Below are 23,488 nucleotides of genomic sequence, written 5' to 3'. Positions count from 1 at the left end.
CGTTGTGATAGTTTCGGGTGGACAGCAGAGCGACTCAGCCGTACATACACATGTATCCATTCTCCCCCGAGCTCCCCTCCCATCCAGGCTGCCACGTAACATTGAGCAGAGTTCCCTGTGCTCTACCGCAGGTCCTTGTTGGTGATCCGTTTTCAATATAGCAGTGTGTACGTGTCCATCCCGACTCCCTAACTCTCCCTTCCCGCACATTCTTCTGCCCTTGCAACCATGAGTCTAGCTCTATGTTTTGATGTACTATGAGGCAGTGGAGGCTTGTTGGGAAAGGTGGTTAAGGAGGCTCTGTGGACACTATTAAATTCTATTGGTAAAGAATTATTTATGTCTCTCTCTCAAGAGTTCTACCCACTTAGTTTTTTTCCTGGCTTTTCAAACCCCAGCACCAGGACATCATGGTTGGTGACCTGGGAGTCAAGGAGTGTTGCAGAGTCACTGATACTGACATGTTGTTAATGTTGTTTAGTGGCTCAGTCGTGTCTGACTCTTTGTTAACAGCCAAGAGTACCAGGTAGCCCGCCAGGCTGCTCTGTCTGTGGGATTCTCCAGGCAAGAATACTGGAGTGGGTTGTCATGCCCTCCTCCAGGGGATCTTCCCGACCCAGGGATGGAACCTGGGTGTCCTGCATTGGCAGGCGGATTCTTTACCACTGAACCACTGGGAAGCCCTGATGCTGATGTGAGTTCGCTTCGTGCTCTGCTTTGGATGCTCTTCAGTGTGACTGCTGTGGGGCCCGACATCGGATGCGGCAAGGATGCACCCCTGTCTACATAAGGGGCACATGGGTTGCATCCCGTGGCTGGATTTCTCCCCCAGGAACACGAACAAGGCTCTGCTGATTGACGCACTCAAGTGCTGCCCTCGGAACAACAGCAGGACTGCAAGAGTGTTTCACTTTAGACTTTCCAGAAAGCACATTCAGCCTCTCTTTTCCTCTTGGCCATAATTTTATCTTTGAGCCCAAGTTTTGAATAAAAATAGCTCACTTGTTGGTGCTCAGCCAACTCTTTAATAAAGCAGCCAGGCTTAGGAGGTGAGGTTTCCGAGGGCTGGTGACTCAGCCCTGCTGAGCACGTGCCCAGGTAAATATCTGGCCCGGGGGCAGGACTGGGCACTGCGTGCCCAGGGGGTGGGGGGATGTGATGCTGTGCTTTGTGCCACTCCAGGCGAGGCACACTGCACGGTGGGTGCACGCAGCGACCACGGGTAGGGGATTCACAGTCAGGGTTGCTAGGGCGCCAAGCACTGCTGCAGAGATGGTAAGGGGTTGGACGGGGCCTCTGAAGAGTCTGGCAGCACAAACAGACAGGAAGCTATGGGTTTACACCAAGACTGGTTAAAAAATAACCAAGAGGCAATTGTGGGCACAGCTTTCCAGAATTCCTTAGTGTGAGGAGAATATGTGAAGGGTCCAGCCCCTCACACATCTCTGCTGCTGCTGCTAAGTCGCTTCAGTCGTGTCTGACTCTGTGCAACCCCATAGACGGCAGCCCACCAGGCTCCCCCGTCCCTGGGATTCTCAAGGCAAGAACACTGGAGTGGGTTGCCATTTCCTTCTCCAATGCATGAAAGTGAAGAGTGAAAGTGAAGTCGCTCAGTCGTGTCTGACTCTTAGTGACCCCACAGACTGCAGCCTACTAGGCTCCTGTGTCCATGGGATTTTCCAGGCAAGAGTACTGGAGTGGGGTGCCATTGCCGGTTCCCCTTTTGTGGCTCCTCCTTCCCTCGTTTTCCATTCATTTTAGGATGAACTTAGTGGATAGATGTTCAGAATTCAGTCTGTAACAATGGTTAAGACAGTGATGGGCTGACTTTTAGACAATGTTCTCGATGCTAGGAGACAGGTGTTGTATCCTTCTTGATAATTTTATGCAACTAATATTTATTGAGCATGAATAAGGGCATTTCATTACACTGTAGGCAAAAATATACATGTAATATGGGTGTATGCTAAGTGGCCTCAGTCATGTCCAGCTCTTTGCAACACCATGGACTGTAGCCCACCAGGCTCCTCTGTCCATGGGATTCTCCAGGCAAGAATACTGGAGAGGGTTGCCATTTCCTTTCCAGGGGACCCTCCTGACCCAGGGATCTAACCTGAGTCTCTTACATCTCCAGCGTTGGCCGCTGGGTTCTTTTCCACTAGCACTCCCTGGGAAGCGCCGCGTGTAATATACATTCACTGATAGATATTCGAAGGGCTTGCTTTACATGGAACAATGATCCAGGAAGGTCTCAACCTGTGAAGATTACTTTTTGGACTGCAAAGTATGTATCTGTAAACTTTGAAACATATATTGGCCCTGTAAGAAGTTCAAACAATTCAAAACGTAGAAAATAAAAAAAGTGAAACTACCCCCCAATCTCTCCATCCAGATACAGCCACACTTCTCAAAGTATATCTTTAAAATTTCTTTAATAGACAAACAACCATCTGGGAGTTTCTCCAAATGCTGAAAATATGAAAGATTCAGAGGATGTAAAGATATTGGCATTCCAGTCAAAGAAAATAATTGCAGGAAATTCTCCCCGATTTTATTTTAATATTTTACTAGAAATGATCGTATTTTCCTAGGAAGATGTTGTTGGTTAATCTGTGCCTGAGAATTGTATCCAGAGCAGATCCTGAGAGGTCAGTCATGTGGCCTGAAGCACTTCCGGGCTGGAGTCTGCTGGCCCGGGTGAGGCCGCACAGTCTGTCTATCTTCTCAAACACAGCACTGCCCAGGAGAACTAATTTCCCTTGACCAATACAATGCACTGTGATACATCACTCACTGTGATGGCATCTGGTTTCCTGAAGGTCAGAGAGATGGGTTGAGATGCTGGAGGGTAAGAAGGATGTGCTGAAACTGAAGCTCCAATCCTTTGGTCACCTGATGTGAAGAGCTGACTCATTTGAAAAGACCCTGGTGCTGGGAAAGATTGAAGGCAGGAGGAGAAGGGGGCGGCAGAGGATGAGATGGTTGGATAGCACGATGGACTCAATAGACATGAATCTGAGCAAACTCTGGGAGATTGTGAAGGACAGGGAAGCCTGGGGGTGCTGCAATCTGCAGGGTCGCAAAGAGTTGGACACGACTTAGTGACTGAACAATAGCAACAGCAAGATGCAATGCGTACTCAAGGATGTGCCCCCATAAAAGACACCATCTAATCACTATGAGCTGGAGAAGGAAACGACAACCCACTCCAGTGTTTCTTTTTTTTTTTTTTTTTCACTCCAGTGTTTCTGCTGGGAAATCCCACGGATGGAGGAGCCTGGCGGGCTACAGTCCACAGGATCACAAGAGTTGGATATGACTGAGCTGCTAAACAACAGCAATAGCAACAGCACCATACTTCTTAGGTAGCTTCGTGACAACTGGGGATCTGTTTTCCTTATGGACAACAAAAGCATGGTCAAGGGATTCAGCGCTGAGCTCCATATTTAATGACTGAAGAATATCTTACTTTGAAGTTTCACCTGTTTCAAATCTGACTTTTGACTAATGGCCCTGACGTTCCACCTAAGATGAAAGCAGTCCAGCAAAGCACCTTCCATCAAGTTGCAACATTCTCCCTTCCAAAGATAGGAGGCTTGTGTATTTCCCTCTTCTGTGCTTTGCTCCAATTTTCTTATCAGGCAGCCATCAGTTTTATCCTTGCTCCTTCACGTGGAGACAGAACTAGTAAGTCTTGATCAAGCCCTATGATTCATTTCCTTACCTTCAAGCAAAGGTCACCGAAGTTCCCATTCAGGGTCCTGCCAAGGGCTCCCTCATGGGGAGGGGCTGCAGCCAGTGTCCACTTGACCCCAAAGGGCTCTGGTGGGGCTGTGACTCATTCATTCCCTAATGTCTTTTCCAAGTGCAGATAAAGCTCACTGTTGACTCAGTGATGGGGCAAGGTATGGAATGAAGGTTGGCATCAAGCTAGGAAAAAAAAAAAAAAAAAACATTTCCTTTGCCAGAGTCAAATATTTATTTTATTTGGCTCACGATAAATAGTAAGGGCCCTCGTAATTAACAAAAGTGTACTCTGGAGAACCGGCATAGTGTAGAAAAGAAAAAAAAAAACATATAGAGGTAGAAAAATTTTGTATCAATCTCATTTGTGATTTAAAGCCGTTATAGAGGATTATAAAATTATCTGGAATTAGTAGCTCTGGGGAGTAACTGAGAACCACAGAATTTCAGAGCCGGGAGTTACTTTATAAGGTAACTGGTTCAACTCCTTTAATATCACAGATGAAAAAAAAGATGAGGTCAAAGTGTTTAGAAACAGGACCAGTTTCCCAATTCTTGTGTGCCTCCAATTAAAAAGTTTAAGTGAATCCCAGATCTCTATTGCCAAGTGTGTATGTATTTGTTGCTCAGTCGTGTCTGACTTTTTGTGACCTTATGGACTGTAGCCCACCAGCCTTCTCTGTCCATGGGATTTCCCAGGAAAGAATTCTGGAGTGGGTTGTCATTCCCTTCTTCAGGGGATCTTCCTGATCCAGAGATAGAACCTGGGTCTCCTGCATTGCAGGCAGATTCTTTTCTGTCTGAGCCACCAGGGAAGCCAATTGCCAAAGACATCTAGAATTCTCTGAACACTGTGAAGAGGCTCCAGCTGACTGATTTGTGTCACCTTTCCTGCAACTGTGATGTGGTCCATATTCCTAGGTATTCAGATTGGGGTAAAGGGATGGACTTCCTTGAGATGCTCTGAGCTTCCAAAGACTCAGCAAGTATATTAGGACTTGGAGATAGTTGGGGGTTCAGGCCCCTTGAACCCCTCTGTGTCTCTCAGTGAGGCATTTAGGGTAGTTTTGGGCTTCCTGAGGCTGTAAGTATGCTCCGGGAATTTGGAATGTGGTATAGAGGTGATGGTTAAGATGGGTTTCCCTGGTGGCTCAGACAGTAAAGAATCCACCTGAAATTTGGGAGACCTGAGTTCAATCCCTGGGTTGGGAAGATCCCCTGGAGGAGGGCATGGCAACCCACTCCAACATTCTTGCCTGGAGAATCCCCATGGACAGAGGAGGCTGGCAGGCTTCAGTCCATGGAGTCGAAAAGAGTCTGACACGACTGAGTGACTAAGCACAGCACATGGAGGTGATGGTTAAGCTGAATACTCTAAAACACGTGTATGTCTTAATTGCTCAGTTGTGTGTGACTCTTTGCAATGTAATTCACTTATTTGTTGTTGTTTAGCCTCTAAGTAGTGTAGACCTTGTGGACTGTAGCCCACCAGGCTCCTCTGTCCATGGATTTCTCCAGGCAAGGATGCTGGAGTGGTTGTGTGCTCAGTTGTGTCCGACTCTTTGTGACCCCATGAGACTGTAGCCCACCAGGCTCCTCTGTCCCTGGGGTTTCCCAGGCAGGTATATGCTGGAGTGGGTTGCCATTTCCTTCTCCAGGAGATCTTCCTAACTCAGGGATCGAACCTGAATCTCTTACATCTCCTGCATTGGCAAGTGGGTTCTTTACCACTAGAGCCACCTGGAAAGACTAGAGTGGGTAGCCATTTCCTTCTCCAAGGAATCTTCCCATCCCAGGGATCGAACCAGCGTCTCCTGCCTTGCGGGCAGATTCTTTACCATCTGAGCCATCAGGGCAGCCCTTCTAAAACATAAATATGCTTAGAAGTCTTTAAAAGCCCTTCACTGGCAACCTGGATGTTTTAAAATGTAGGTTTTATTGTAATTTAGGCATGGGGAAACCAACAGATCGGCATAGAAGGCATAGTTTGTTCCTTACAGGTCTGGAGAGGAGGGGCCAGCCGGGCCACGCAGGGCCACCTGGAGGAGCCCAGGGCGGGTCCGGGAGCAGAAGGAGCTAGAACGTGGCGGCAGCCTGGACTGTGGCTTCCTCGGGAAGGGAAGGCAGGGAAAGCAGACTTAGGACTGGCTCATGTGATGGTTTCCGTGGGCTCTGGAGCGCAGAGGCTGACCTGGGGCTGATGAGGGCAGGGAGCCACGCAGAGTCGGTGGGCGACCTGTGGGCCCTGGCTTGGTCAGTCTGTGCAGGGAAGCTGAGTCCAGGCACTGTCTTTGGGAACTGCCTGGGCCTGTGAGGGGCACTGTCTCTCTCTGGTCAGCGAGGCCCCAGATGCCAGAATTCAGAAAACACAGGTAATACAGCTGGCATTCGCGGAGGTGTGCATCTCAGAACGGTTTTCCTGGGAGATGCTCTGGAGGGAGGGGGTTCTGTCACCCCATGCTGGGAGCTATTGCATATGGCGCCCTGTTGACTGCACGGGCCTGTATCTTGTGCGTGAGTGCGTGCGTGCATGCGTGTGTGTGTGTGTGCATGGCTTGTGCACGTGCGCTCACTCAGTTGTATCTGACTGTTTTTCAAACTCATCAGTAGCTGATCAGGCTCCTCTGTCCATGGGATTTTCCAGGCCAGAATACTAGAGTGAGTTGCCATTTCCTACTCCAAGGGATCTTCCCAACCCAAGGAATTGAACCTGTGTCTCCTGCATCTCCTGTATTGCAGGCAGATTCTTTACCACTGAGCCACCTGGGAAGCTGCTGGCTGCACCCTAGTAGGTTATAGTTGTCAGGGAATCCTGCTTTAAAGGAAGCTGTTTTGTTGTTCGTTTGCTAAGTTGTGTCTGAATTTTTGCAACCCCAGGGACTGCAGCATGTCCGGCTTCCCTGTCCTTTCCAGTCTCCCGGAGTCAGCTCAAACTCATGTCCGTTGAGTCAGTGATGGCTAACCTGTTAATCTTGAGTTAATACTGCTTTCCAAGCTTGTTTAACATGAACTCTTTTTGAAATACATAACATGTAGTTTTTAAGGTGTCTTGAAATGGTGTTTTAGACATAGAATCTAGATTTGTTTTGCCCGTAACCTGGCATCCATGCTCTCCCCTGGGGTTTCTAGGAGGAGGAGTTTTAGGGTAGGCTCTGCTCACTTCCGCCTCTAAGTTGCACTCAAACCTGTTTCCTCCATTATTTGAAATTGTACCTGGGGCTCTGCACTTAATTAAAAGTCCACTCTTTCTAGTGCCAGCTCCTCTGTGAAGTTTTTGTCAGCTTCCCAAACCCACACCTACATGATGTGTGCTGTGTGCCAGACCTTCTCATTTCCAATTATCACCTAACGTTATTGTCATTATAGTCCTGCGAGACAGGCGGTATTTTGTCCCTATTTTATAGATAAGCAACTTGAGAGACAGAGTTGTTGAGTGATTTATCCAAGGTCACAAAGCTCAAAGGTGTTCAGGATGTCACTGGCATTCCATTCACGCTATTGGAATAGATGAAAGTGTCTGTGGAGTAAGGGAGATACTTTCTCTCTTTTTTATTAAACTTTTGATTTTCTATTGGAATATAGCTGATTAACAATGTTGCGATAGTTTCTGGAATGCAGCCAAGGGACTCGGCCATACATATACATGTATCCATTCTCCTCCAAACTTCCCTGGGGGAAGTACTTTGTGATAGATTTGTGTGCGTGTGTGTGTGTGTGTGTGTGTGAGAGAGAGAGAGAGAGAGAGAGAGAGAGCGAGAGAGAGAGAGAGAAAGAATATATTCTTTAAATCAGAGGGAAGAAGTCTCTCTTTTTTAACACTCTGGAACTTTGTTAAGACTGTACCTATTGAAAATTTGTTCAGAATAATTCAGATGGAATTTTAACTTAACATTTACTTCGGCTTCGTGAGAAATTTTCCGAGTCCGTCCTCTGAGAGTGAGTTCATCAGTAACCAGAATGCGGGGGAGACTGTAACCCCCTTAAACATACACTCTGCAGTACTAGCTTTTATACGAATACAGTAGGTGACTGCTAATTCCTTCTTTGAAAAAATAATTGTGTTTACTTGTGTATTTTTGGCTGTGCTGGGAGTTTGGCTGCCCAGGCGTTTTCTCTCGTTGCGGTGTGGGGGTTGCTCCCTAGAGGCTGTGTGTGGGCTTCCCACTGCAGTGCCTTCTCTTGCGGATCCCGGGCTCTAGAGCACCAGGCTCAGCAGTTGTGGTGCTCGGGCTCAGTTGTGCTAGGTACGTGGGATCTTCCGGATCAGGGATCAAACCCGTGTCTCCTGCATTAGCAGGTGGATTCTTTACCACTGAGCCACCAGGGAAGCCCTCAGTTCAGTTCAGTTCAGTCGCACAGTCGTGTCTGACTATTTGCGACCCCATGGACTGCAGCATGCCAGGCCTCCCTGTCCATCACCAACTCCCAGGAAGCCCTAATTCATTCTTACACATTCATGACAAGGAACACTTTCAGAACTGCGTCAGCCAGCGTTCAAGGCATAAGTCATAAGAGCTTTACTGTGTGACCGTGGGCTGACTAGTCAAGTCTGAAATCCACAGGGTAAGCTGGGAATTCTAGAAGAGGCTGAAGCTCCTATCCCCACACAGGATTTCTTCTTCAGGGAAGCCTCAGTTCTGCTTTCAAGGTCTTCCCACTGACTGAATCCGGCTCCCCTGGATGAACGTGGATCATCTCCCTTAACTGAAGTCAACCAACTGTGGACTTGATTCCCATCTACAAGATTTCTTCACAGCAACTCCTGGGAGAGAGTCTGGTTGAATAACTGGAGGCTGTAACCTCGCCAAGTTCATGCGTCAAAAGATGGTCACAAGAGCCTTTCCTAATGGTAATGACGTTCATCTCTTTTATGTCCCTATTCGTACATGAGAACAAAAAACTCATTTATTTAGAAATATTCTATTCGATAAGCAAGATGTTTTAATCATTTAAGTGGGCTTTGTTTCCACTGGTGTGAAGCCACGTGACCCCAGATATTGGCATTTACTTGCTTTGTGGTCATCTTCTGATCCCTTTCTGGTTATGCCTGCCTTTCTCTCTCTTCATGGTCCTGGTTCAAATATCACTGGTTTATATTAACCCTGAGCTCAGCTGCCTTATCTGAAAACGAGGATAATTATCCTACTGACCTCCGATCCTGAGTGAAGGATTAACTGACCGAGTTCACTCACTCAGCACGATGGCGTGTCTGGAATGCAAGGAGCAATATCCTTTTGTGTTAATAGAAGTACTTGCCCTTGTTTCCCACTGTTTTTTTTTTTTTTTTTTTTCTGGCCGTGAACATGCAGTTGAGGGACAGGTCCTCTGCAGCAGACATCCAGAGGTTTTCTGACGTTACATTTGGGAGAATTAAAAAACTGGCATTTGTCCACCGCCTTCTAATGCAAAATGTATCATTTTTTAAAGACCTGTCTCCCATCCTCTTTCTGAAGCGCTGCAGATTCAGTTTTCAGGGTGGTCAGCTTCCCTGGAAGAGGTCTAGAAAGTTCACGATGGCTTTGCCGCTAGGTCAGGTGGTTTTGACTTTCTACTGCTCATGAAATGGTCACCCTGCTCATAAACACTTAAGTAGGTTCGAAGATATTTCTAGGCCTTGAGCCACTTTTCTAGGCAGCTTCCTTCTGACATAAGTAAATGTTTTATTATCATTTATCAGTATCATAGAGGAAGATACTGAGATGTAGAGAAAGGGCATTTTCTCCTTCTCAGCTCTGGAATCAATTCCAGGCCTCCACCTGACGGTGAGCCCTGCCTTCTTTCTCGCTGGGAACCAACACCCGATCCTAGGTGAGGGGGTCAGGAACAATCTCCCACCTTCTTTCCCAGTTCTTCTTTCCTGGCCGGAAAATGAATCTCCTTTGCCAGCAGAGATCTTTTCCTCCTTTACTTTCAGAAGAGGCTGGCAAGATTTCTTCTGGGGAGGAAGTAGGAGTTGCTGCTGTGCAGACAGGGGGCAAGCACCCTCCCCCTCCTCCCCCGCCCCTGGAGTGACCTCTTTGCAGAAACGCCCTGAGCAGTTCAGAGGTGCGAGGTGGGAGGGGCTGTGGTGAGGGGGAGGAGGATGTTTTCTTTGCTGGTCCACCTCGGTCAACTGTCCGTGACCATCTGGTACGGATGATTTAGGCAGGGTCCCCTGCTCAGGAAGATAGAATCCTGTCTTATGCTATGAAGCCTCCATGATGAGCTGTCATTTCAGAGATGTGTGCTCGGAGCCAGCCTGGCAGGGCCCCTCCCAGTACCCGAGTCCTTCTCGCCAGCACCGACTCCCCCCTCACCTGTGACCCTGTGAAGTCCTTGCGGCATAAGAATTAGGCCAAGTCCATCTGCATCTTCCCGCAGGGCTCCGTGCCAAGCATCGGCTCACCCAACACTGCCTGAATGAATGAATGAACCAACGAATCCACTAAAGTGTTCCTCGGTTCGCCTAATGGAAGAGATGGTCCAGACAGTGCTCAGGACCCACAGTTACCAAAGACCAGACGTCTCCGTGAAGTGCCCAATAATGAAAGATCATTTCTTTCTTCTTCTTTTTTTTTTTAAGGTTTTTTTCGATGTGGATGACTTTATAATCTTTATTGAATTTGGTGGCTCAGACAGTAAAGAATCCGCTTGCAGTGCAGGAGACCTGGGTTCCATCCCTGAGTCGGGAAGATGTCCTGGAGAAGGAAATGGCAACCCACTCCAGTATTCTTGCCTGGAGAATCCCATGGACAGAGGAGCCTGGCTTGGGCTACAGTTGATAGGGTCTTAAAGAGTCAACACCCATTGACTAAACACATTGAATTTGTTACAAATGTTGCTTCTGTTTTATGTTTCTTTTTAGGGGGTCAGGCAAGTGGGATCTTAGTTCCTCAACAAGGGAACAAGCCCACTCCCCTTTCACTTGAAGGTAGGAAAGTCCCAGGAGAGTGTTTCTGACTTCGTGGTGAGTAGTCACTCAGTCATATCTGACTCTTGCTATTCCACGGACTGTAGCCCTCCAGGCTCCTCTGTCCATGGGGTTTTCCAGGCAAGAACACTGGAGTAGGTCGCTATCCCCTCCTCCAGGGGATCTTCCTGACCCAGTGATCGAACCCCGGTCTCCTGCATGGCAGGTGGGCTCTTTACCGTCTGAGCCACCAGGGAGCTCTGAACTTACATAAAGGATGCAGATGGGGATCAAGTATCTCGAAATGGCATCCATGCTGTAAAAGGATGCCTCTTCTCTTCTGATGAGTAGGTGATTTTTGGGTTTTGGTATGATTACCATGGAATGATTCTGTATTGAGATTATGAAAATATGATAATGATCATGAAAATATTGAGATGATGAAAATGAAATATGATCATGAAAATATCCTTGTTGTTCAGTCACTAAGTCACGTCTGACTCTTCGACCCATGGACTGCAGCACCCCCGGCTTCCCTGCCATTGACTGTCTCCTAGAGTTTGCTCAAACTCATGTCCATTAAGTTGGTGATGCCATCCACCCATCTCATCCTCTGTCACCCACTTCTGCCCTCAGTCTTTCCCAGCATCAGGGTCTTTTCACATCAGTGAATTGGCTTTTCACATCAGGTGGCCAAAGTGATGAAGCTTCAGCATCAGTCCTTCGAATGAATATTCAGGGTTGGTTTCCTTTAGGATTGACTAGTTTGATCCCCTTGCTATCCAAGGGACTTAATGGATGTTCCTTAGGTTAACAGTCATCTCAGTCTACTAGGTAGGACTAAGGATGTGGATTCAGTATTGAGTAAATGTCGAGAAGGAGTTGATGGGAGGTGCCATGAGGAATAATTATGAGACTGAATTGAAAAAGCCACTCAGTTTAATTCTAATCTGAGTAATCGAGGTGTGAACTCATCTCAATAATTTATTCAAATCAACCACCATACAAATCAGGTTGAATTCACAGATTTGGGCTTCCCTGGTGGCTCAGTTGGTAAAGAATCCACCCGCAATGCAGGAGACCTGGGTTTGATTCCTGGGTTGGGAAGATCCCCTCAAGAAAGGAATAGCTTAGCCACTCCAGTATTCTGGCCTAGAGAATTCCATGGACTGTATAGCCCACGGCGTCGCAAAGAGTCGGACACGACTGAGTGACTTTGGGCTTCCCTCATAGCTCAGTTGGTAAAGGATCTGCCTGCAATGCAGGAGACATCTGTTTGATTCCTGGGTCGGGAAGATCCCCTGGAAAAGGGAATGACTACCCACTCCAGTAGTCTGGCCTGGAGAATTTTACGGACAGGGGAGCCTGGCAGGCTACAGTCCATGGGATCACAAAGAGTCGGACCGACCGAGAGACTTTCACTTCACAGATTTAGACCATTTCCTGAATTCTGACTCAGAAGGTTTGACCTGTGTGCTTATGGCCAGAGGGAAGTAGATAGATGAAATATTTCACCTCCTTCAGACCTTTATCTTGAAGGTACTGCAGGTATGTGAGTGATCCGAAAGTCAAGTGAAACTCTCTTTTCTGTGGTCATTTAGCTCCTCGATGTTGATTCTCATCGTGGCCTTTTTTTTTTTTAAACCGAGAAATCAAATACCCAATAGGCTTTATCATGCATTCCCATGATTAGCTAAACTAATATTTACTGCTCACGCTTCTGAGTGCTGCATGTGTTCTGACTTATTTAATTCTGGAAACACTGATAGGAGTCCGTCTCAGTCTCTCCTTGTGAGGTGAGGATGCAGGAGTGTGGGGAGTGATGACACGTCTCTGAGCTCTGTGCCTGCGATGCACAGAGGGGGCTGTCAGCGTTCACATCTGAACCATACATTCTTTCAAGCTTCCCAGGTGGCGCTAGTGGTCGAGAACCCGCCTGCCACTGCAGACGTAAGAGATGCGGGTTCAATCCCTGGGTCTGGAAGATCCACTGGAGGAGGCCATGACTACCCACTCCAGGATTGTCTGGAGAATCCCATGGACAGAGGAGTCCATGGGGTCACAAAGAGTCTGACACCACTGAGCAACTAACAAGGCCTGGATAACTTTTCCAGCTTCAAAATGAGCATCTTTCAGAACATGCTGATCTGGGTCAGAAATAGAATTTGCATGCGTGTGCACATGCTAAGTTGCTTCAGTCCTGGCTGACTCTTTTCAACCCCATGGACCATGGCCCGATATTTACAATATAAAAGTGCTTAGTTGGTCTATTTTAGACGTGTAAATATAAACAAAGTTTCCTTCTAACTCCAACGTTTGGGCAGTCAGTGACAGTGTCATCAGTAGGATGTTTGTCCAGGATCCAGTGTCCTGCTGAAGCATCCGTTCCTTAGAAGATGCAAATATAAACAAACACCATCTCTTTACGTCAGAAATAGAGAGGTTTCCCCACCCAGACCGCTTCCCAAGTAACTGTGACGTGTGGCTTGACCAGCAGGCAGGGGGCCAGCAAGTCCTGACTCTGCACTTCTGTCTACACTTAGCAGACTGGGCCCCCTGGGTCAGAGATGTATCGAAGAAGGGCTCCCAGCACCGCCTCATCCTCTTTAGCTTTCAATGGGCGAATCTTTCTCCTGCAGAAAGAAATCCGAAGGAGCTTCACAGTGAGAAGAAAGCTCACCAACTGCTGATCCCAGGGGAGAACCCCCCTGTCTCATGGAGTGAGCTATCTCTTCCTGGCTTCAGCTGTCCCTGGGGTGCCCTGAGGGCAGCCTCGGACTCTTAAGAAACTGCGTTTGCTTTGTTCTGTCAGGAGAACCTGGTCTGGCCACTTTGCTGAGTCACAGCGCGGGACCCTGCTCACAGCTATTTCAAGCCTCTGCCTGGATTGCTGTTTCATCTTTATCCTCAAAATCTCTGCTCGGCAGTCTATCCTTGAGGCCCGGGGAGGCTTCCTCCCCTCCGCTGATTTCATTCTCTCCTTCTTTCTCTCTCCCTTCTTCTCCCTCTGCTCCACACCATCTGTTTCTATCTCATTTTCGAGGAGTAGACAAAGGCTTCGGAAATCAGTCCTGAATATTCACTGGAAGGACTGATGCTGAAGCTGAAGCTCCAATACTTTGGCTACCTGATGCGGAGAACTGACTCATTGGAAAAGCCCCTGATGCTGGGAAAGATTGAAGGCAGGAGGAGAAGGGGGAGACAGAGAATGAGTCGGTTGGATGGCATCACCGACTCGATGGACACAACTCTGAGCAAGCTCTGGGAGTTGGTGATGGACAGAGAGCCTGGTGTGCTGCAGTCCATGGGGTCGCAAAGAGTTGGACACGACTGAGCGACTGAACTGAACTGAACTGAAGGGCTTCGGAAATAGATCTCTAAGTCTCACTGCATGGACCTGCCAGGCAGATTTCTTGATTTTATGAGCCTCGATTTCCTCATCCAGGAAACAAGGAAAATCATGCCAATGTCACCATATTTGTGAAAAATGTTATATGCATATGATCACTTGATAAGGCATCTACCAAACAGTAGGGACCCAATAATCTATTCTATCCCTCCCCTCTTTTCTTAAATTGAAATATAGTTGATTTACAATTTTGTGTTAATTTCTGCTGCACAGCAAAGTGATTCAGTTATACACACACACATACATACACACACAAACATATATACATATACATTCATTTTCATTTTCTTTTCCATTATGAATTTTCACAGGATATAGATTATAGTACCCTGTGCTGTACAATAGAACCCTGTGGTTTATCCATTCTTTTTTTTTTTTGTATTTTTAAATTTTTAATTGAAGTATAGTTGATTTACAGTGTGGTGTTAATTTCTGCTGTATGGCAAAATGATTTAGTTATACACACACACACACATATATATATATATTGATATTCTTATAGTAGGATACTGAATATAGTTCTCTGCTATACAGTTTTTTACTACTTTTTTTTTTTACTACCTTTTTACTACTGTTTTTTATTTCCACTAAGCTACTGTTTGTTTGATAACATTTTGATTCATGGGGTGTTGAGACTGCATCTTAAAAAACTTTGTATCCCCCTGAACCAAAGATAGTGTCTTGGGTATATCAGGCAGTCAGTAAGGAATTGTTGAATTAAATTAAATTGCTCAGATGAGAAACAGAGAAGAAATAAAGAAGATAAGAAGAAATAAAAGGAAATAAACTCAAAATGGACTAAAGACCTAAATGTAAGATCTGAAACCATAAAACTCCTAGAAGAGAACATAGGCAGAGCTGTCTTTGACATAAACCATAGCAATATTTTTTGGATCTATCTCCTAAGGCAACAGAAATGAAGGCAAAAGTAAACAAGTGGGGCCTAATTAAACTTAAAAGCTTTTTGCACAGCAAAGGAAACCATCAATAAGACAAGAGAACAACCGACTGAATGGGAGAAGATATTTGCAAATGATATGACCAATAGGGGTTAATAGCCAACATACTGAACAGCTCTTGCGACTCAACATCATAAAAACAAACAATCCAGTTACAAGATGAGCAGAAGAACTGATAGTTTTCCAGAGAGGAAACGCAGATGGCCAGCAGGTGCCTGGCGGGATGCTCAGCATCACAATGTCAGGGAAATGCCAATCAAAACTGCAAGTAGCTGTCGCCTCATACCTGTCAGAATGGCTGTCTTCAAGAAGAACTCAATGACAAATGTTGGTGAGGATGTGGAAAAAAGGGAACCCTGTACACTATTGGTGAGAAGGTAAATTGGTGTAGTCACTGTGGAAAACGGTAGGACGGTTTCTAAAACTAGGAGTAGAACTAGCATGAAAAGTGAAAGTGGCTCAGTCGTGCCCGACTCTTTGTGACCCCGTGGGCTGTACAGTCCATAGAATTCTCCAGGCCAGAGTGCATAGCCATTCCCTTCTCCAGGGGATCTTTCCAACCCAGGTCTCCTGCACTGCAGGCAGATTCTTTACCAGCTTAGCCACTAGAGAAGCCTAAGAGTACTGGAGTGGGTAGCCATTCCCTTCTCCAGTGGATCTTCCCGATCCAGGAATTGAACCGGGGTCTCTTGCATTGCAGGCGGATTCTTTACCAGCTGAGCTACTAGGGAAGCCCTAGAACTACCATAGGGAAGCCCTAGAACTACCATAGGATTCAACAGTTCCACTCCTGTGTATATATCTGAAATAAAAAAGACACTAATTTGGGGACTTCTCTGGTGGTCCAGTGACTAAGACTCTGAGCTTCCAATGTAGGGGAACTGCGTTCGATACCTGGTCAGGGAATTAGATCTCATATGCCACAAATAAGAGCCTATGCAGCCTAAATAAATAAATAAAATTTTAAGAAGACACTAATTTGAAAAGATACATGCACCCCAATGTTCACAGTTGCTAACATGTAGAATCAACCTAAGTGTCCATCAACAGATGGATGATAAAGAAGATGTGATGTATATGCATGTGTGTATGCTCAGTTGCTAAGCCATATCCGACTGTTTACAATCCCATAGACTGTAGCATGCCAGGCTCCTCTGTCCATGGGATTCTCCAGGCAAGAATACTGGAGTGGGTTGCCATTTCCTCCTCTAGGGGATCTTCCTGACCCAGGGATCGAACCTGTGTCTCCTGCATTGGCAGGCGGATTCTTTACCACTGAGCCACATGGGATGCCCCATGACATGTATGTATACACACACACACACAGACACATAATGGAATACTATTCAGACATAAACTAGAGTAAAATCTTGCCATTCACAGCAACATGGATTGACTTGGAGGACGTGATGATGGGTGAAGTGGGTCAGACAGAGAAGGACAGACACTGTGTGATGTCACTTGTATGTAGAGTCTAAAGAAGACAACAAACTCGTGACTATGACAAAGGAGAACAGACTCAGGATACAGAGAAAGGGCTGGTGGTTACCAATGGGGACAGAGAAGAGGAAGAAGGTAGAGGGTTAAGAGATTCAAATTGTGACGTATAAAATAAGCTACAAGGATATACAGTACAACAGGGGGAATATAGGCACTATTTTATAATAACGCTAAATGGAGTACATCCTTTAAAAATTGCATATCACTATATTGTTCACCTGTAACTTACAAAATATTGTACAGCAACGACACTTCAGTTTTGGAAAAGGCATGTGATCAGCATTCTGGATCGTCACTTCCTACCCTTCAATTGAGAAGACAGTAGTAGCAGGTTTCAGGGTCTAAATATCAGGGAGTATTTTAGGACCAGGACTATGGTGTACCGAACGCCTTAAGAATTATTATGCTACCAGTTACCTGAATCTCAGAGCAACTGTGACTTTATAAGCCTTAACATTCTGTTTCTTTCTTTTCTTTTTTTCACGGCCATAGGACATTAGTGATACAATTCGCAAGCTTGTTGTAAGATCTATAGGATAGATACTGGCAGTATATCAGGGCCGATTTCCTGCTTTTGATAACTGCAATGTGGTTAATACAGCAGGTTTTGGGAGAAGGGGGTCTTATGTCCACCACTCATTTTCCAACTTTTCAGAGAATAACATACTGTGCTTGAGACAGGGAGAATGGTGGAGCAAACATGATTAACATGTCGATAGTTGGGAATCTCCTTGAGGGCTATGTGGGTATTCTTTGTATTATTTTTGCAGCTTTTGTGTAAGGCTGAAACTATCTCAAAAGGAAGAATAGGAAAAAAATAGCTATTTGAAATCATACGTTTGCATCTTACTTGACTGGTAGCCAGATGAATGAGTTACCAGACCAAAATAAAGTTCTCTCTCCTCTCCCTCAAGGAAGTGCTAATTATGTCATCGGCTAAGCCTGATCCCAAACTCTTGAGAGTTTCTGATCTGCAAGGTCAGGGGTGTTTCTGCTGCTCACCTGCAGCTGGAGCACCACCCCTCCCCAACCCCTCCCCGACCCTGATCCCTCATCCTGCATGAGTGGAACATCATCCTGGAGTTTGTTCGACATCAACCAGGGACAAGGACAGAGACTTTGCTTGACCAGCAAGATCTGAAGTGGGTGCATTCGCAGAGCCGGGGCGCAGTCACCTTGGGAAAGATCAGCTTTGACAAACAGAGTTTTAATGACACATTAGCCTGATGGATCAGCACCGGGGCTGGATCATGTTCCAAGGACTGGTCAGAAATTTTTGACTCTGTAACAAACCACTATTGATTATTATATTTTTATGAAGAGTGAAAAATAAATATTGCAACAGCTGTCTGCAAACGTGACTATATGTTCAGTTGTAAACAAAACTGGCTTTGCTATCATTTGCCTTACACTACTACTGGTCTGCAAGATGTTCCTCCCATTGCAAATGAAGGACTCTGGGAATGGCTTTAGGAGGTCACAGCCTGCCCCTAAGCTGTGGTTCACCTAGAATTCAAGCATTTCCTCCAGACCCAGGGGAGCATCCTTTCTGATGGGCAGCGCCAGAAAATAAGGGAGAGGAGATTAGAGGTAAACTTGGTGTGACAGAAACACCCCAGATTCATACATAGAAGAGAGAACTGCTCTTGGAGCTGCTAGGGTCATTCAGCCCTGGTTCTCATCCCTCTAACCTTGGGTCCTCTCCTGTCTCTTCCACACACACCCTCCATCAGGTGCGGTCCTCAAGTCTGGGGACTAAAGACAGAAACGGCTAATTTTACAAATCTGGGGGTGGCATCCGGAGCACAAGGAAGCTCTTCGGGGAGCCAACAGAGAAGTGTTACCTGGAGGGACGTGTGCGTGTTCCCTGTACGTGCTTCCTGTGTCATGGGATAGCACCGCTCAGCACAGCCTGTGTGCCCCGGGGGCCCATCCACTGAGACCTCAGTGGTGCTGCTGAGACCCCAGGCAGGCAGTGACTTAAGCTCGGGAAGGACCCCGTACAATTGGCCCTGGCACCAGCGGACGAAGGTCCATGGGATCTCGAGAGTCGGACACGACTGAGCGACTTCACTTCACTTTACCTAATATTTATTAAAGCAGTGCAGAGATTCGGAAGCTGGGGTGCCCATCAGAATCACCTAGAGAATTGTGAAAATACATATGCCTTGATCCCAACCTAAGTCAGATTTCAGGACTTGGGATGAGATCAAAATAAGTATGGGGCTTCCTTGGTAGCTCAGATGGTAAAGAATATGCCTGCAATGCAGGATACCTGGGTTCAATCCTTGGGTTAGGAAGATTCCCCTGGAGAAGGGAATGGCTACTCACTCCAGTATTCTTGTCTGGAGACTCCCAGGGATAGAGGAGTCTGGCGGGACTACAGTCCACCAGGTTACAAACAGTCAGACACGACTGAGCAAAAAAAGATAATAATAATAATTTTAAGGAGATTTTAGCATTCATTTCATTATTGAGTACTCACAATAAGCCATGTAATCCTATTACCCAATATAAAATGTATAATTATAATTGTATGATACTTCTATCTACTTGAAGCCTATAGTTATGGTAAAATGTAACAGATGAACCATTAAAGGAAATTATAACTGATCATAACACCATCTTGCATTGTGTTGCAATGTTTATTTTTGCAGAGCCCTTTCGGCTTCCCTGGTGGCTTAGCTGGAAAAGAATCTGCCTGCAATGCGAGAGACCATGGTTCGATTCCTGGGTGGGAAAGATCCTCTGGAGAAGGGATAGGCTACCCACTCCAGTATTCTTGGGCTTTCCTTGTGGCTCAGCTGGTAAAGAATCTGCCTGCAATGCAGGAGACCTGGATTTGACCCCTGGGTTGGAAAGATCCCCTGGAGAAGGGAAAGGCTACTCACTCCAGTATTCAGGCCTGGAGAATTCCATGGACTGTATAGTCCGTGGGGTTGAAAAGAGTCGGACACGACTGAGCGACTTTCACTTTCACTTTACAACCATCATCCTGATTTGTTCCTACAACAAGCGGTGTGAAGAGTCCTTGGGCTGCTCCTTGGAAAAGAGACAATGGAGGGAGAAGGTACTGACGAGGAGTCTCATGGGAACAGATCCAGGTAATTTGTGCCACACTTGAACATGGGCATCTAGACATACCTCTGGCATTTGGCCCAGTAACTACTTCTCTGTGCTAAACTCTTTTCCTCTTTTACGGGAAAATTGCAGCTGTTACAGTCAACTGCCTTTTTTGGCATTATGTTCTATAATTTAAAAATATTTCCCAACCCCCCACACCTGTAGTCCGAGGCAGTCTCCTCCTGGCACCTAATGTCTTTTGAAATCTGTTCCCTTAGGATTCTACCCACAGGCGTGGCTCATCCAGTTCTGCCAGAAGGAAACCAGCTTGCCCCGGTAACCTGCATCTTCATGAGAATGTCCAGAACTCATCTGGGGTAAAGCTTTGCCTATTTAGTTGATGTTAGTCCTTGTTCTCTTAATAAGATTTAGACGCATCCACAGGCCCATCTCTTCTCCTGTTAGCTGCCTGGCTGGCACAGATACTCTTATCACAGTGCTTGCATATTGTTGAAAATGTTCCCATAGAGTAGAAATGAAATTTGACTATAATTTATAGATTTGGGGACGAATATTTTTGGATTCAATATATCCATTTCCCATGACTATTTCTAGGAGAAGAAAAAGCAATAGAGACTTTGAACAATGGATATAAAACCAGAATAGCAAGGGAATGATCACCTTTTCATTTTTTCTTTATTAAATTTAAAATGCAATTTTGCTTCCATTCCCATTAAAAAGGCATGGCACTTAGTTGGTATTATTTTACATACATACAGCAAAACAATCAATGATACATGATTATTTGATTCTTCTTTGTATAAGTGGTGAAAATTTAATAATTCTGCTTTTAAGAGGAAATGCAAACTCTTCCCTGGTGGCTAAGGTGGTAAAGCATCTGCTTACAATTCGGGAGACCCAGGTTCAATCCCTGGTTTGGGAAGATCTCCTGGAGAAGGCAGTGGCAACCCACTCCAGTACTCTTGCCTGGAAAATCCCATGGACGGAGGAACCTGGTAGGCTATAGTCCATGGGGTCACAAAGAGTTGGACACAACTGAGTGACTTCACTTTCTTTCTTTCTTTAAGAGGAAAGGTTGGTGTTTCTCCATAGAAACAATTAAGTTTCAGCAGTAGAGACTTAAGCACACAGCTGCACACAGAGTAAACAGCAATACTGCCCGCCGGCCCCGTCTGATCCCTGATGAGACTGGCTGATTCTCCCTCCAAAGGTCTACAACCTTTTCTCCATCTCAGACGTGGTCTCCCTGGACACCACGCACACGCCTAACCACGCCCAGGTCTCCTTTCGTCCACTCTCGTTGAATCCTCAGACCATCCATTGTTTATATAGCAGCCAAAATGATTCTTTAGCCTTTAAGTACAAACTGTTTTCCCATTGTCCTTGGGATATATCCAAACCTCTTTCCTTTTCGCTCACTGTGGACTGTCTACACTGGCTTTGGCATCTTTGACCTGAAATACTGACTCACAGCTCATGACCCAAATGGTCCTCGGGTCTCTGCTCAAATGTCACTTCCCTCTGAGAGGTCTTGTCTGGTAATTCCCTTCTCCAGGGGATCTTCCCGACCCAGGGATTGAACCCGGGTCTCCCTCATTGCATGCGGATTCTTTGCCATCTGAGCCACCAGGGAAGCCCCTAGTCTGGCCACACTGCTCTTTTCTTCCTGAGCCCTTTTCACCACGTATTACCATATTTTCAAACATCTGCTTGCTCATTTATCGCAGCTCCGTGAGGGCTGGGAATCTCTCTGATTTTGTCCATTTCTTTGTCTAGAGCAGTGGATGAATGAATATCCAAATGTCTCGGGTAAGTGTGGAACTTGAGCAACAGGGATGAATCAAAATCACATGACATGTCCCAAAAACTAGCTCCAGTTATCCCAATGTGATTTCCCCACAGGCTTATTGTCAATTTTCACCCCTGTGTTCAAGGTCATCTCTCCTCTCCTTCCCTCCCGCATGGCTTTGTTCCTCAGCTCTCCCAATCTTAGAGCAAAGACATTGCAAATGATGCCACCAATAGTAATCTCTGCCTTTATTGTTTGCAGTAGAGCATTTATTTTTTTATTTTAAAAAATATTTATAATTAAAAAAAATTAAGATATGCTATGTGTTACTGACCTCTTCAGTTACAGAGTAAGTGTTATAAGACACGGTTTTTGCTTTTCCCTGGCACTGAGCTCTGGGTAAGATTGCAAATATATCTATGTACCTATAGATATAATATGGGCTTCCCAGGTGGCTCACTGGTAAAGAATCTGCCTGCAATGCAGAAGCTGAGGATTTGATCCCTGGGTTGGGATGATCCCCTGGAGTAGGAAATGGCAACCCACTCCAGTATTCTTGCCTGGAGAATCTCACGGACAGAGGAGCCTGGTGGGCTACAGTCCATGGGGTCGAAAACATTCGGACATGACTAAGTGGCTAAGGACCATAGATATAATATATATTTGAGTAGGTGCATATGTTTTTTATGCATATATTTCTTTCCTCCCTTAATTTCTCTTATTACTTTTGAATGAGGAGGATCCAAGCTCATTTTTGCACAAAATATATATCTTTAACAAGTTGATTTTTTTTAACAAGTTGATTTCTTTTAACAGACTGTAACCATCTGTCACTCAGTAAGTCTAAAAATCAGATATATTGAAGCTAACATTTTTTAGAAGAAAATGTAGTCATTTCTTGTAAGACCTTTACACCCCCAGAGGGATTTACAGGGATTTTGCTTCGAAGCAACACTGACCTCCGGTGGCCACAGAGTCTTATTAAACAGCTTTGCTTTTCTTTCTTTGGTTTTCTTTTTTTTCAGTTAAGTTTACCTTTTTTAAAAACCAAACTTTCCTTCTAATAATTTCTCTATCATGGTAATTTTTATTTTCAATCCACAAAATTTAACATAACTGTGTTGATGTGGTCAATCTATCTCCTGAATCTTCACACCAGCTGTCAGGGTAATTGGTATTTTCATCCCTATTGTATGGATGTCCCTTGGACTGCAAGGAGATCCAACCAGTCCATCCTAAAGAATATCAGTTCTGGGTTCATTGGAAGGACTGATGCTGATGTTGAAACTGCAATATTTTGGCCACCTGATGCAAAGAACTGACTCATTTGAAAAGACCCTCATGCTGGGAAAGATTGAAGGCAGGAGGAGAAGAGGGTGACAGAGGATGAGATGGTTGGATGGCATCAGGGACTCGATGAACATGAGTTTGAGCAAGCTCCGAGAGTCAGTGAAAGGCAGGGAAGCCTGGTGTGCTGCAGTCCACGAAGTCCCAAAGAGTCGTACATGACTGAGCACACACGCCCACATAGGTACCCAGAGTTAGGATGTGAACATATCTTTTCGGAGGACATGATTCAACCCACTCCAGGGTCTGTCTCACTACACAACCCCCGTTTTTCCTAAGTCATGTTGCCTTGTGTCCATCGCTTTAGTATTTGATGACATGCTCTCCAGACTTGCAGCTGGATGTTCCTCAAGGCTTGTTGTTCCGTCACTCAGTCGTGTCTGTCTCTTTGTGACCCCGTGGACTGCAGCACGCCAGGCTCCCCTGTCCTTCACTATCTCCAGGAGCTTGTTCAAACTCATGTTCATCGAGTCGGTGATGCCATCCAACCATCTCATCCTCTGCCATCCCCTTCTCCTCCTGCCCTCAATCTTTTTCAGCATCAGGGTCTTTTCCAATGAGTCGGCTATTCTCGTCAGGTGGCCAAAGCATTGGTGCTTCAGCTTCAGCATCAGTCCTTCCAATGAATATTCAAGAATCAATCAATCAGTATTCAACTGAGTTCCTTTAGGACTGATTGGTTTGATCTCCCTGCTGTCTTGTCCATCATAGTTCACAGCAGCAGTGGAAAAAAGCCCCCAAACTGAAGCAGCTGAAATAGCTAAATT

The 23,488-nt window shown here is 45.8% G+C and overlaps 1 long non-coding RNA gene across 1 annotated transcript; it reads left to right on the top strand.

Moving 5' to 3' along the window:
• Positions 1-3,168: 3,168 nt before the first annotated feature.
• LOC101907394 (uncharacterized) lies at positions 3,169-21,615 on the top strand. Its single transcript, XR_239769.5, has 3 exons — positions 3,169-8,593; positions 10,105-19,605; positions 19,843-21,615. It is a non-coding gene; the product is annotated as an uncharacterized lncRNA (long non-coding RNA).
• Positions 21,616-23,488: the final 1,873 nt, after the last annotated feature.

The sequence above is a fragment of the Bos taurus genome, chromosome 24, assembly GCF_002263795.3.
Source record: "Bos taurus isolate L1 Dominette 01449 registration number 42190680 breed Hereford chromosome 24, ARS-UCD2.0, whole genome shotgun sequence".
Classification (NCBI taxonomy): domain Eukaryota; kingdom Metazoa; phylum Chordata; class Mammalia; order Artiodactyla; family Bovidae; genus Bos; species Bos taurus.
Note: the sequence above shows the minus strand (reverse complement) of the source record. Positions and strands in the feature narration are given on the sequence as shown.